The following is a 13,800-nucleotide window of genomic DNA, read 5'->3' as shown; positions in this document are numbered from 1 at the left end:
TGCATTGTGTCAAATAAATAGTTTTTCTTCTTTCACTTTCCTCCGAGGAATTTTTTCCCAAACCTGGTAGGGGAGGGCTGGCTGAAACCTGCCTTCTATCAGAGGATGTTCATTTTGGACATTCCTCCAAATTTGTCTCAAACTGGGACAGCTGATCAGTTTGAATTTTTTTTTATTCATCCGATGAATTATGTGTAGTGAGTTTTGAATATCTGATTTAACAAAAAATACATATTCAAAATGTCAGTGACCTTTCTGCAGGATTTTGGGAGTGCATTAGAAGATCTGACAATTTGTTATCGATTCATTTGTAGCAGTCTAGTTATGCTGACATTTGTCCAAGACTAGTATCAAATTATGCCATAATCTGACTTTTGTAAATATTGATTAGTCTCTACCTCTTATCTTCTTGATATCCAGCAGATGGTACTATTGACACAAAAATATCCTGTATCTCCTAAATCCATAACCACACCTTCAATTTACTGTTTGGTTCGATATTACAGGCAGTTGTGTTATTTCTATTGCATGTAAACCTGGAGAGAGAAACCATTTCTGGCTGTTTGTTTATAAAGTTATCATGCTTTTTTAACTATTTAAAAGGTAAAACTCTTACATGATTAAATTATAGTTGGATTTTAACTTGGGACTGCTCAGTTACTTATCATACCTTGTAGTTATTTGAATTTTAAAATTTAGGGACCTTTATTCAAGAGAAGACAAGTGTCTGTAAGAGTGGCCATGACTCAATCATAACTGTGATTTGGGAATTAGAAGTTCTTGCTTTTGCTATAGGCGGTTCTTAAAGCAATGGAGACATAGACCACTTTGCAGGAAAAGCAAAGGAACAGCTTAGTGCCAGGCCTTCTGCTGGAAAAGTAATTGCAGCATCTGTGGATGCTTATATACATCTTTAGGGCCCTGATGTTACTCATAGTCATTAGCCACCTGTTTAAATATCAATAGGAAACAACTGAAGCTAATCAATGCTGTCACTGGTTTCATGGGAGCAGGCGCAGCCCCGATGTGTGGCTGGTGTCTGTCCGCTTGGGTTAGCAAGGCTCCAGGGCTGACACTCTCCACAGCAGTTCCACTCAGTCAGTCCTACTTAGCTGTTCCTTCTCTGGCTGTATGGTTACATGCCACCTTCTGTGGATGCTGAAAGCTTGATGCAGAGAAATTTTCCAGCTTTCTGCCAGCATCCATGTGAAAGCTTGCTTTCACACGTGTTCTAGCTGTAAACAGTGAGAGGTTTTTGTAAACCAATCCTTTATCTTGCAGGTGCAAGATTGTTATGCAGCTTGTTATGTTACTGACTGGAGAAATATTTTGAAATGGGTGTTGTAGGGTTTAACCAATCATTCTAAGAGGTGGATGGTCAAAGGACCAATAACCTTATGCCATTCAAGCGAACCAGGTTATATAAACGAGTTTGGAAATTAATAAATAATTCCATTTCCTTCCTGGACTGAAGTCTGTGTCGTTTTTCTCACCGTCCCCAGTACAACAGCAACAACCTTCCTTGCAGAGTGGTAAATTAAAGGGGACAATCAATTTCTGTCTGTGAAAGAGTTCTTGTATCTGTGTAAATGCCACCTGCAATACAGGTGAGTATACTTGTGGGGTGTTGAAGTGAAAGCTCCTCTGGACTCAGCCCCAGAGGGAAGCCAAAGCACAGGGGTTGAATTAAAACCTTTGGATAAGCTGAGATACATGAAGTCACACCAAAGTGAAATAGAAATAGAGATTTTTAACTTTTAGTAGGAATATATGCTAAGTGCCTTAAACATTAAAAAGCTGCAACAGAGACCTTAAACACAGTTCTTACTGCAGCAGTGTTACCTTTTCACAGAATTCTTTACTTTAGACAAAATACAGATAGAATTATACTGTTCACATTTTTTAGATAGAGTGTTCACATAAACAATAAGAGTTGATAGAAACTGTATAAGCAAATCTGTGTAATACCTATGTAACACTTGTGTATGACTTACGACTGTTGGACTTAGACCAGGATAGGTTAAGAAAAGGAAAATTAGAACCATGTGTTAATCTTATTGGTCAATTAACAAATATAATCCACACTTCTGTGAGAAAAAATATAGAGCATATAGAAGAAACTAGAATTAGAAGAAGGAATTGTTTTCTGCCTGCTGTTTGCTGTTGCTGCTTGCCTTTATCATGTAACCCCCTTCGAACTCTGCCTTCAAGAAAGATATGAGAGTATGAAATAAAGAACTTAGCAGAACAGCAGTCTCCTCTGCTCTCTTACCCTGGTCCGAGAAGGAAGGGTAACCCATCCAAGCTCAACAGTGGAGTCCTGTTGTTTACAGACCAGCAGGTCAAGCTGGAAGGGAGCGTTTCCATCTCTATCCTGGCCTCTTCAGGACCATTTAGGTACTCTATAAAATATGTATAATTGAGCCAATAAGTGGCTAGCTGCAAGAAATTCTGCTGCACTTCAGGCATGCTAAATAGATTGAAGTTGGCAATGGTGCTCATTTTAGAGCCTCAGCTACCTTCTTCTGGCCCCTTCGTTCTTGAGGGGATCAAGATCATCCATTTGTATAAAGTCTTCCATCCAAAGCACAATTAGTAGCGTCTCAGGCTCTGAGTGTGACTGTAAGGAATCAACAATGTGACTGATGATTTTTATTCATAATATTTTATTTATATATGAGGAGGCTGATTCCCACCACAAAGATCATGGAATCTTAAAAGGTAAGTTCTATGTCACCTCAGTACCTTTATAGTACTTCCACTGGCATTCATGATAGAAAAAAGATAAGGATCTCTTCTTACTTCTTCTACATTAGGGTCCTTATTGTTATAATAATGGGTTGTAGGCCAAAAGAAAAGAGATGGTTGCATAGGATTAGCACGATTTAGTGACAGTATTTTGAGTTGTCCTAGAGGAGCTCTCAAGAGCTCTTTCTGACAAGAACCTTAGATTTGTACCTATCTGGAAACATTTGACAAAGATTTCCAGGCAGTAGCTGGTTTTGGACAATTTGGAAAACTAGCTCTTAAATCCCTAACTTTAGACAGAAGATACTGTATATGTCCATAGTAGAATATTAGCAGTGAAATAATAATGAACTTTATTTTTTCCCTCTACTTGGATGGGATTCAACCCAAAATGTGGGGAAGGACATGGGATCTGTAAGGAACAGTTAGATGAATATATACAATTAATACTTCGTGGCAGATTAAATGTACTAATTCTCAACATCATTGAAAGTTTTTGAGATTTTTTTAAAAGACGGTAGCAAGGCTTGTTTATTTTAAATTTGTTATTATTCAAACTTTCTAACCAGAGGTGAGCAAATACAATATAGTGTTTAATTCTAGATCACAGGTGCAGATATTCATTGTTCACTTCGTGAGTTTCCTTGAATTTCTTTTTATGTTTTAGCGTAGGAGTTACTGTGAACATCAGACTGTAATCCAAGCTCTATAAGGTCTCTGAGAGTACAGTTTTTGTTGAGATCCATGAGAACTGAGCTTTTTTTTAAACTATACCTTAGCTTGCTTCATAAGTTTTCAGCTAACCTTTGAAGTTTTCCTTCATCAGCAATTAATCCCTTTTTATTAGTTTCACATATTTCTCCATAGATTGTCACATCTGCTCCACAGAAACAAGACAGGTTTAAGGATATTGCTAGTTGGTGACTAAAAATATGCACACTAAATACAAGCCCTTTGTCCATACATTTTCCTTATGTGCAAAAAACTATACATATGAAGTGCTGGAATTTCTGGAAAAATTCAGTGTAAAACTCAGTACATCATATCCTTGAATAGAATCTGTAAAAGCGTATAATGATAAACTCTGAATCCCAGTGAAGCTCCTTCCAATTTCTAACTAAACCAAATAATGCTTATAGGTACTGTGCTGAGCATGTCCTTATGATGCTTTTGTCAGTCCAGAATACCTCAGTTAGACAGTAATTAGGACTGCGAAAAGAACATCTGTTTACAGTCACCATATCTAAGCATAATTTTGCTTAATGACATAGCTTCTGTTTGAGTACAAGGGCAGTTAAAACCAAGAGGAAGATTTCACTGCTTTTTAAGGTCAGTTTGCACTCTGCTTGCCTTTGTGCTGTGATGCCTTTTCCTGGTCTTAAAATCAAGACTCAAACATGGTTAGAAGGGATAAAGGGGTTTGTTTTTTATTTTAAGGATCCTTAGGTGCACCACGCCTGGGTGGAATGCGCCGAAATGCACACCACAATGCACACACACAATCGATCGAGTATAACATTATAGGTCTTACTAATTAGCATATCTATCAAAGATTCCCCAATGGGAGGCTAAAGTGAGCCCCCCTCCCCGAGGGACCTTTCCCTGGATGTTTCTATCTTAGTTTACAAAATGTGTTGTGGAGAGGACCTTGGTGTCTGGGGCCTTCTGATCCCTAACTACAAGGCTTCTAAGATGTTTAGTCTCCTAGCTTGACAAATAAGTCTAAGAATATAGGCTAAAAACCCACTAAGAATACAAAAGCTATTAAAAGGTATATAAAAGGAGTATAAGAGAAAAGGCAAAAAATCATCATGGCATCATTGCTACACAGTCTGAAAAATCACCATGCACTACACTCCTTTCCAAGCCATACTGCTTCCTCCCTCAAGCATATTAGCAGAGGTAGATTTGGAGTTACTTATCTAAAATGACTTCTAGACAAGTAAAATTTTTCCCACAACTGGATGAGAATGGGAGCAGATGATTATTGGCCTTTGTAGATTCTGCTTGATTTTGCAGGCACCTGATATTCTCTAGCCCTTCTTGGGGCACCACTTTCATATCTTGAATATGGAAGGGAATGAAGCTCTTGCACATCTTGCTTCTGCATGTCAAATAACCCTCACCGGTTTGACACAGGGGTTTGCAGTCTGTTCCCTGCTATGAAGTCTGGATTCAAAGAGACTGGTACAGCTATAAAGCACCCTGTTAAAATATATATATTCTGGCTGAAATTTTGTCCTGCTCAAAATAGGCTTGATACCGCTGCTCTAACGCTTTCCTCTTTGGTTCTTTTTCTGCTAGTTGACCACTCACTAATATGGGTCATTCTGTAGAGTTGCATCTTTAGACTTGAGAAATGCTTTGGCCCTTGCCAAAAAAAATGGCATAGGAAAAGTGGGCTGTGAGAGCAGGGACATCTTACAGAGTCTTCTACAAGGCTCTTGCATTTTCATACGTAAGTGTACTGTTTGTGTGTGTTTGCATTGGGGTTTTTTAAAAAAACTCGTTTCTTTGCTTACTGGGGAGCACTTGGATTCACTCACATGTTTTAAATTAGTGTTGCAGGGATGGGAGGAAGCCCAAAAAGTGAAGGACACAGACATGCATTTCTTTTTCTTTCATCCTAGAAATGTGACTTAAAAGTTAAACCTTTACCTTAAAACAGAAGTAATACACACTTTCTCTACCAAAACAAAGCATCACAAATTGATGTTTGCAGCCAACACATGCTGGAGTGTCTGACAACATACTTGACTAAAATCTACCGTTTTTCTCTTTCCAATTTTTGTGCAGAGTATCAGACTAGATCTTAAGGATAAAACTTTTAGAGATATATAAATTATTCTGCCACCATGGGTGCATGTTATGATATGTATGAGAAACGTATGGCAACCTGTATGTGATTCCGTGAATGTACCAATACTTCTTTCCCTTAATTGTGTCCTTGAAACAAGAAAAGAACATACCTAAACTTTACATAGACACATGGACTATATCTAGTGATAAATACATGAGTAATGATTTTAGGATTTCATTTACAGTGAAATTTCACATCATAGTCAAATAAATAGAGAATAGAAATTGGAAAACTGAAGGTAAAAATCAATTCTGTAACATGATAATGAAGTTCTAGGAAATTCTAACAAATTGTCAGAGTTATATGGAAAAACAAGATCATTTGACACACTGTTAGAACAAATATAATTCTGGTATGTCAGTTAAGAGTAAGTAAACTATGTAATATCTTTATTTTTCCATTTAAAATAGTGTGATTTTAAGAAAAACTTCATAAAATTATATAAAACTTCTGCTTTCCTTGTGACTGACTATATTTAGTGAAGGCTCTAGGAATAATTGAACAGAAATCATCACACAGGTTGTATAGGTTTCCTCCCACTAATCATAGCGAAAGTCAGGAAATAAATGCAGATGTGGTAAACTTCCAGAATTTTGCTGATGTATTGTGTTGCCAACCAATCTTGTTGCAATAAATTATCTTTATTCACTGATGTTTCCAAAAATGGTTACCATATTCTTCAGGACACATCAGTGTCTGAGAACGTTAGTGTTTTAATCCATACTAGAAGAGAACGGCAATGAGAAGAGGATTTCATGTTCCCAGGCTTTTATTGCCCTCTGATATCCATTCACAGTGAATCAAATGTATTCTTGTTCATGACCTGCTTTAAAACAAATCAGCAGACAACGAGCCTTTCCAGGGAAACACTGGACTTGTACAGTGATTAAGATGCCATCCAGCCCTTGGCAGCTCCTGGCCAGCATTGGGAGCACATGGGAGGTTTTATGATTGGTTGTGGAGAAAAAGCTGTGCAGGTGGAAAAAGTGGAAGAGTGGAAAGAGTGGGAAGTATAACTGCCTCATGCTGGCTCTGACTTGAATATTCTTGACTGCATCTTCAGAAGCAGCGCTCACTAACTGACTGGAGCATTTAGAAAGAAAAGCTATCTTTTCTGTGAACTGTAGATCAAGTCTCACTCTTGTTAGTTTAATGTTTCCATGGGAACATTGTGCATATTTATTCTATATAGTTGAACGCAGACTCTGGATTCAGACAAAGTTACATTTCATCCTAGAAACAAGTTATCATTTAAAACAATGAGTTAAAACAATGAGTATGCAGAGCTACTGTACTGTATGTGCTTTTTTGTGGTATATCAGTCCAAACACTGAGTCACTTCCAATTGATAGTTGACTAGAAATAAACTACAAATGTGTCTTGAAGCCTGCCCATTTATCAGTCAGACTTTTTTTTATGAGCAACCCTTCAGACTACAAAAGGAAACTTTCTTCAAGCACTATAGATTATATGTACTCAGCCACAAGTTATGGTAATAGCATCTGTAGAAAAACATGCTTTGTAGATCTGTCTGGCTTCTCCTTCTCATCCTTAAGGCCTCTAGGAATCTCAGTAAAATTCAGGCTGCAAATTAATTGTGACTGTATGTTTTGCATGATTGCAAATTTGGAGTTTATCCCAATGTGCCGGTTTGGGAAAATTTGGAGGAAAACAGCCTCTGATAGAAGGCAGGTTACAACCAGCCCTCCCCAACCAGGTTCGGGAAAAAATAAATTTTCTTCAAAGGAAAGTGAAAGAGATAAAAACTATTTATTTAAGAAACACACAGGAAAAGGACAATAATGCTAAATAATAAAACCTCTCGCTCTGCTGAGAGAAAACCTGGGAAAATTTCAGAGTCCTTCCGTAGATCTCTGTCCCCCTCCTTGGAGTTGGGTCATGGTGGTGGGCCCACCTCCAGGGCCAAGGCCTTGGTGGAAAGTTCTCCCAATGTATTCTGATGTTGAAACTGTCCAGCGGACAAGAAGGGAAAAATCAGAGTCCCAGGAAAACAAAGGTCAACTCTCTGGAGGAAAAGGAGCTGAAAAACTGGCCAAAAGCTGTTTGGAAAAATAAAAGCACGCAGGGTGCTTCCTCCCGCTCCTGCTGCTGCTGAACGCAGAGAGGAGTCTGTGTGTATATCTGTGTGTCCTTGAAACAAAAACTGTAAGCTGCTTTTAAAGGTTTGCTGGGTTTTTTTCTCACCCCCCTCTCAGGCTCAGTTTAAAGGCATAGAAAGGCACAAAATTAATTTCTGGGCATAGGGCAGCGATATGGGATACACATCATAAAGTCACCCCAAGACAAGATAAATTTTCAAACCATCTATAAAATTAAGTTATACCAAATGTGAAACTGAGGGACAAGTGGAATAGTCTGCATTATCCAAGTGTCATGTCGTATTAGAGGAGCCAATGAACTGCAGCAGTGTTGGATACAAATGAGCATTACCAGAACACTCAAGCACTAATGTGGTACTGTGGGAACTGTTAATGGTATAGATATTTCTGATACTGCAGTGACTGGCTGAAAACAGACAAAATAGCAAAGAAAGGACAACAATAAGCATGCTGTTGGGGATTAATTCTATATGGCTTTTTAACTGCCTGTTGCAAAACATTTGTACTACTGGCTTACTGAGGTATGTTTTCATTACTGCTGTTATGCTTCCTATTTATCTCCATTTTTTGCTACTGACTTGTCAATGACTCATTTCACCTGATATTTTATAACTGTGTTAGCAGAATAATTGCAACTGGATTGCCAGTGTGAGAGGTGTTACTTATTGCTGTATTTAAGGAATTTGTTGTTGGGGTTTCAGTTTAGTCTTAGGTTTTTTTCTGTTAAAGGAATTTTCTCCCATATGCATGTTGCTAGGGGACAAATAGCTGTACTTAAGAAAGACAAAAAGGGGGGTGGGGCGGGCCTGGCTACTCCTTTGTCTACACCTGGGTGTGGGGTCAGTTCGCTCTGAGCGTCCGGAGAGAGAAGCTGCAGAGAAAGGAGCTGCTGCTTCTTTCTTTTTGGCCGTTCTTTCTTCCTGCTGGAAACAACGCCGGGACCCCAAAAGCCGCTTTCCCTGCCCTGCTGGAGGCCGAGCTGTGGCTGCCCTGCCCCGCTGCTGCTTCGAGCTTTCGCTACGCTGTAGCCCTGCTCGCCCTGCCTGCCTGGGCCTCCGTGGGGTTCTCCCATCTGGATACATCTCGCCTGCCACCCGGGATTTGCGTTCGTCCCTGCCGCTCCAGCCTGCCGTTCTAGCCTGCCGTTCCAGCCTGCCGTTCCAGCCTGCTGTTCCTGAGAGTCCGGGATCGGCTGCCCAGGGGTTTGTGAAGCCTTTGTTCCGTCCCTCCCGGGATCCCAGGGCACCGGTGCCGCGTGCTCCCCGAGCTTGCTCTGGAGCGCCCCCTGCAGCCGCGGGGGAACCATCGCACCTGCCCTGCTCACCGGGAGCTGCCAGCGCCCCTGCCAGCTGCGAGCGGAACTGCACCCGAGGGGAAAGGGCCTGACAGCCGAGAAGGCTGGCACTGGGTTTGTGTTTGCTGTTACTGCCATAGTTGTTCTTGTTGTTTTGTTTGACTGGATATATATATATATAGTAAAGAACTGTTATTCCTATTTCCCACATCTTCGCCTAAAGGCCCTTGATTTCAAAATATAATAACTTAGAGGGAAAAGGGGTTATATCTGCCACTTCAAGGGGGGGCTTCTGCCTTCCTTAGCAGACACCTGTCTTTCAAAACCGAGATATTTGTAAAACCAGAGACATATCTCACAGGTATGAACTGTACTCACAAGATGGTAGTTGTGCATCAGACAAATGAGAACTATGCCCCAGTCTCTTCCAATGCAGTGTTATTGATATCCAGTATAAATTAAAAATAGTCTTCCACAACGTTTTCAGCCAGGTATCTTTTTAAAATAGTTTCCTCACTAAGGTTTGGAATATATTTATATTTGGTACTTGAAATAGAAATGTACAAAGCTTGAAATGCACACTTCAGAAAGCCAAGATATGACTTGGAAACATACCAGTGGAAATTCATTTCAACCATGAAGCTATAAATTCATATGTAAGAAACAGAAGAGGAACAATACAGTACCATTAGATATATGATTATCTGAGAATTTATTGACAAACAAATAATCAGTGTTTCATTTAAATGCAGGTATTTCTGAGTGTCTCACAAATAATGTCTAGATATTTGAAGAACATCTACTATCTCTCTTTTTAACATATAATTCTAAAAGCCAGCAGCTGATTATTTGGGGGAGAAAAAAAGGGTTGTAATGAAAAAGATCCCAGAACTCTGCTTATTGTTCCACAAAATAAACTGTCATGGGGGCTTCATGATAGAAGACCTACTACTAAGTATGAACAGCACCACAGAGCTCATATCATTAAAGCAACCATTAAGGTAAATTTATGTAGTTTCTTTTTGTTAGTAATATCTGCCTGGTGAGCTTTGAGGTTTGTTTTGTTTTTTCATTTTCCCTATCAAGCCTCTTGTGGTATATTTACACACTACAACTGTCAGAAACATGTTTAGAATCTGAAGAAGGGTCGGAAGGAGGATCCGGGAAACTACAGGCCAGTCAGCCTGACCTTGGTGCCTAACAAGATAATGGAACAGATCATCTTGAGTGCCATCACATGGCACCTACAAGATGGACAGGGTATCAGACCCAGCCAGCATAGGTTTAGGAGGGGTAGGTCATGCTTGACTGACCTGATCTCCTGTTACGACCAGGTGACCTGCCTGGTGGAGGCAGGAAAGGCTGTGGATGTTGTCTATCTGGACTTCAGCAAGGCCTTTGACACTGTTTCCCACAGTAAACTCCTGGAAAAGCTGGCAGCCCACGGCTTGGACAGGTGCACTCTTTGGTGGGTTAAGAACTGGCTGGATGGCCAGGCCCAGAGAGTGGTGGTGAACGGTGCTGCATCCAGTTGATGGCCAGTCACTAGTGGGGTCCCCCAGGGATCTGTGCTGGAGCCAGTCCTGTTTAACATCTTTACTGATGACCTGGATGAGGGGATTGAGTCCACCATCACCAAATTTGCAGATGAGACCAAGCTGGGAGCATGTGTCAATCTGTTGGAGGGTAGGAGGGCCCTGCAAAGGGCCCTGGACAGGCTGGATAGATGGACCAAGTCCAACAACATGAGGTTTAACAAGTCCAAGTGCCAAGTCCTGCACTTTGGCTACAACAACCCCCTGCAGTGCTACAGGCTGGGGACAGAGTGGCTGGACAATGGCCAGGCAGAAAGGGACCTGGGAGTGTTGGTCAACAGCCAATTGAACATGAGCCAGCAGTGTGCCCTGGTGGCCAAGAAGGCCAGTGGCATCCCAGCCTGTATCAGGAATAGCGTGGCCAGCAGGAGCAGGGAAGTCATTCTTCCCCTGTAATCGGCACTGGTGAGGCCACACCTTGAGTGCTGTGTCCAGTTCTGCGTCCCCCAATTTAGGAAGGACATTGAGATGCTCAAACATGTCTAGAGAAGGGCAACAAGGCTGGTGAAGGGTCTGGAACACAAGTCCTGTGAAGAACAGCTGAGACAGCTGGGGTTGTTTAGCCTAGAGGAAAGGAGGCTCAGGGGAGACCTTATCACTCTCTACAACTCCCTGAAAGGAGGTTGTAGCCCAGTGGGGGTCGGTCTCTTCTCCCATGCAATGACTGACAGGATGAGAGGACACAGTCTTAAGCTGCAGCAGGGAAAGTTTAGGCTGGACATCAGAAAAAAGTTCTTTATAGAAAGAGTGGTTGGGCATTGGAATGGGCTCCCCAGGGAGGTGGTGGAGTCACCATCTCTGGACATGTTTAATAAAAGACTGGATGTGGCACTCAGTGCCATGGTTTAGCTGATGAGGAGGTGTTCGGTTAGGTCAGAGGTTGGACTTGATGATCCCAAAGGTCTTTTCCAACCTAGTTCATTCTGTGATTCTGTGATCTGTCTATGAGTACATTATCAGAGTTTAGTCCATGGACCCAAGCAATCAATGCTGTTGTAGAATAATTTGTTACGGGGTTGACCTGTGTCTAGTGTGGCGGGGAAAATTACACAATAATGTATTACAGCCAGACAGACCTGTGTGTAGGTACAAAAATGCTGTTAGCAAGGATTTTCTTGCTATTTTCTAAGTCCGTGAGAGACTTTTCTCTCATGCAGAAGAGGTAGCAGGGAATGTAAACAACCAAGCCACCTGCAACCTTGAAAAGTCTTGCTTATGGTATAGTAGAAAAATATTTTGACAATGGATGTTTTAGGATTTTAGCCAATCACCCCAAAGCGGTGGCTGATCCTTTGTCCAATTAGACTATGAAGAAAAAAGTCTATAAAAGGGTTTGTAAAATAATTAAATGAATCAATCTTGCTGCACAATTCCTGCCTGCTGGATCTTCTCTCCTCCTCCTCCTTATGGCTGTGGGACATGGTGATATACCCTAGGGCCCAGGCCTGCGGTAATATTTGGTGCTGCCCGACGTGATCTGCACTCTCTGACATGTCCTGCATGCTGTGAGCCAAGCCGAATTCCTCTAGAGGTACGCTGTTCCCCTTCCCTCCCGGGACCGGGAGGTCAAACAGGACTGAGAAATGGCGAACAGCGGCTCACAAACCGACGCTGTGGTACTGGTCTGGAAAGGTGTGTTCAGTATAATGCATACCTCCATTCCTGAAAACTCAGTTCAGGAATTATTAGACTGGGCTACTTTAAAAGGGATTTCCATGGACAGAGATACTGCCCTGGACTTTGCCTTATGGCAGGAACTCGGCTGTGCTGTCCGACACGAGCTCCCGACTGGGGACCCAGCAGCGTTAGAATTATACAAAACCTGGCGTTTGTTATTTATCCTGCTGACAGACCTTGACTGTGACAGCAGGGCTGGATTGCCTATTTCAGTGATGAGTGACTGAGGAATGTCCGAGGGGGACCCCGCTGACCGGGCTTCTGGGGCAAATGATGGTGGATTCGGAATAACCCCCCCGGCTCCACAGACAGAGCCTGCGCCGGCTCACCCTGCACAATCGCAGGACTCCGCGGCCCCCAGGGACACCGCACCGGCAGAGGCGGGGGGGTCAGGGCAGCAGGAGGGCGCACAGCCTGCCTTACCGCTCAGCTCAGCGGCGGCCACAGCTTATCCAGGGCCACAAATTAGCGGCTTAGCGAATTGGACCCCCAGAGCGGCTCCTAGCCCGGTTGCATATGCACCTGGATGTAACTTCTTAGCCGCCGTAGCACCAGGCAAGACTGCACCAAGACTGCCTGGGTGTGGTCCGCTGCCCTCCTTGGCGCTGGACTGTTCTGCACAATCGCAGAACCGAGCCATCAACCTTTTAATACAGCATCTGCCTTTGCTGACAGAGTTACTGAACATATCCCAAAGGCTGGAGGACCTGTTCAGCTTGCTACTGGTGCGGATGCCAGAGCCACCCTGCCGCGCAGGGTGCGCTGGGCCCGCGCCGCCCACGCTGCCCGCAGGAGACGCAGCTCCAAAGCAGGAAGCGGCGCAGCCAGCGGAAAACCCAGAAGTAGCGCTGCCACAGGAAAACCTGGAAGTGGCGGCAACTGCGGAGCGGCGGCCGGGGGCGGCAGCGCCGAATGCGGCCAGGGAGCGAGAAACAGCAGCGGTTTCGGCAGCGACCGCGCCGAACACTGCCGTGGTGCAAGAGACAAGCGCGGCGCCGAGCGCAGCTGTAGCCCCACAGATGGCAGCAGCGGCTCCAGTACCGGTTTGGTTGGGACCGGCTGAGACGGCCTCCCATAAAGAAGCTGCTGTTCAATCTGCAGTTCAGCTAACTGCAGTCTGTACTGTCTGTTCTGGCTCTAGTGAACTTAGCCAAAGTGCCCCTCTCTGTCCATTTCTGTTCGCTCCCAGTACCTCAGAGTTGCCTTTGCCTGATGACTCATCGTCAGGCAGTGAGGCAGATGAGGTTTTGGCCCCAGGTCGTAAGGCGACTGTACCCAGGCAGCGAAGGAAAAGGCTGCGTCGGTCTTGCCCCTGGACCTTTCAGGACTGCACAGTAACAGTGCGTCCGACCCATTACAATCACTTCTTAGAGTCAGTTAAGATGCGAGCATTGGAGGAGGGTGACTGGAGGTTATTGGAAACACTTGGAATGCCAAATAGATTTGAGGATTCTGGGCGTAACCGGGAAGCTGTTAAACTTCATCCACAGAAGTTCAGGATGGTAG

General features: G+C 43.1%; 1 long non-coding RNA gene across 1 annotated transcript; it reads right to left on the bottom strand.

Moving 5' to 3' along the window:
* Positions 1-1,344: 1,344 nt before the first annotated feature.
* Positions 1,345-9,443, bottom strand: LOC116446087. The gene is made up of 3 exons (XR_004241041.1): positions 9,434-9,443; positions 8,212-8,214; positions 1,345-1,475 (listed from the first exon to the last, which is right to left on the bottom strand). It is a non-coding gene; the product is annotated as an uncharacterized LOC116446087 (long non-coding RNA).
* Between the last annotated feature and the right edge of the window lie 4,357 nt (positions 9,444-13,800).

This window comes from Corvus moneduloides, chromosome 6 (assembly GCF_009650955.1).
Source record: "Corvus moneduloides isolate bCorMon1 chromosome 6, bCorMon1.pri, whole genome shotgun sequence".
Classification (NCBI taxonomy): Eukaryota; Metazoa; Chordata; class Aves; order Passeriformes; family Corvidae; genus Corvus; species Corvus moneduloides.
The sequence above is the reverse complement of the archived record's forward strand: the minus strand, read 5'-3'. Positions and strand labels throughout refer to the sequence as shown.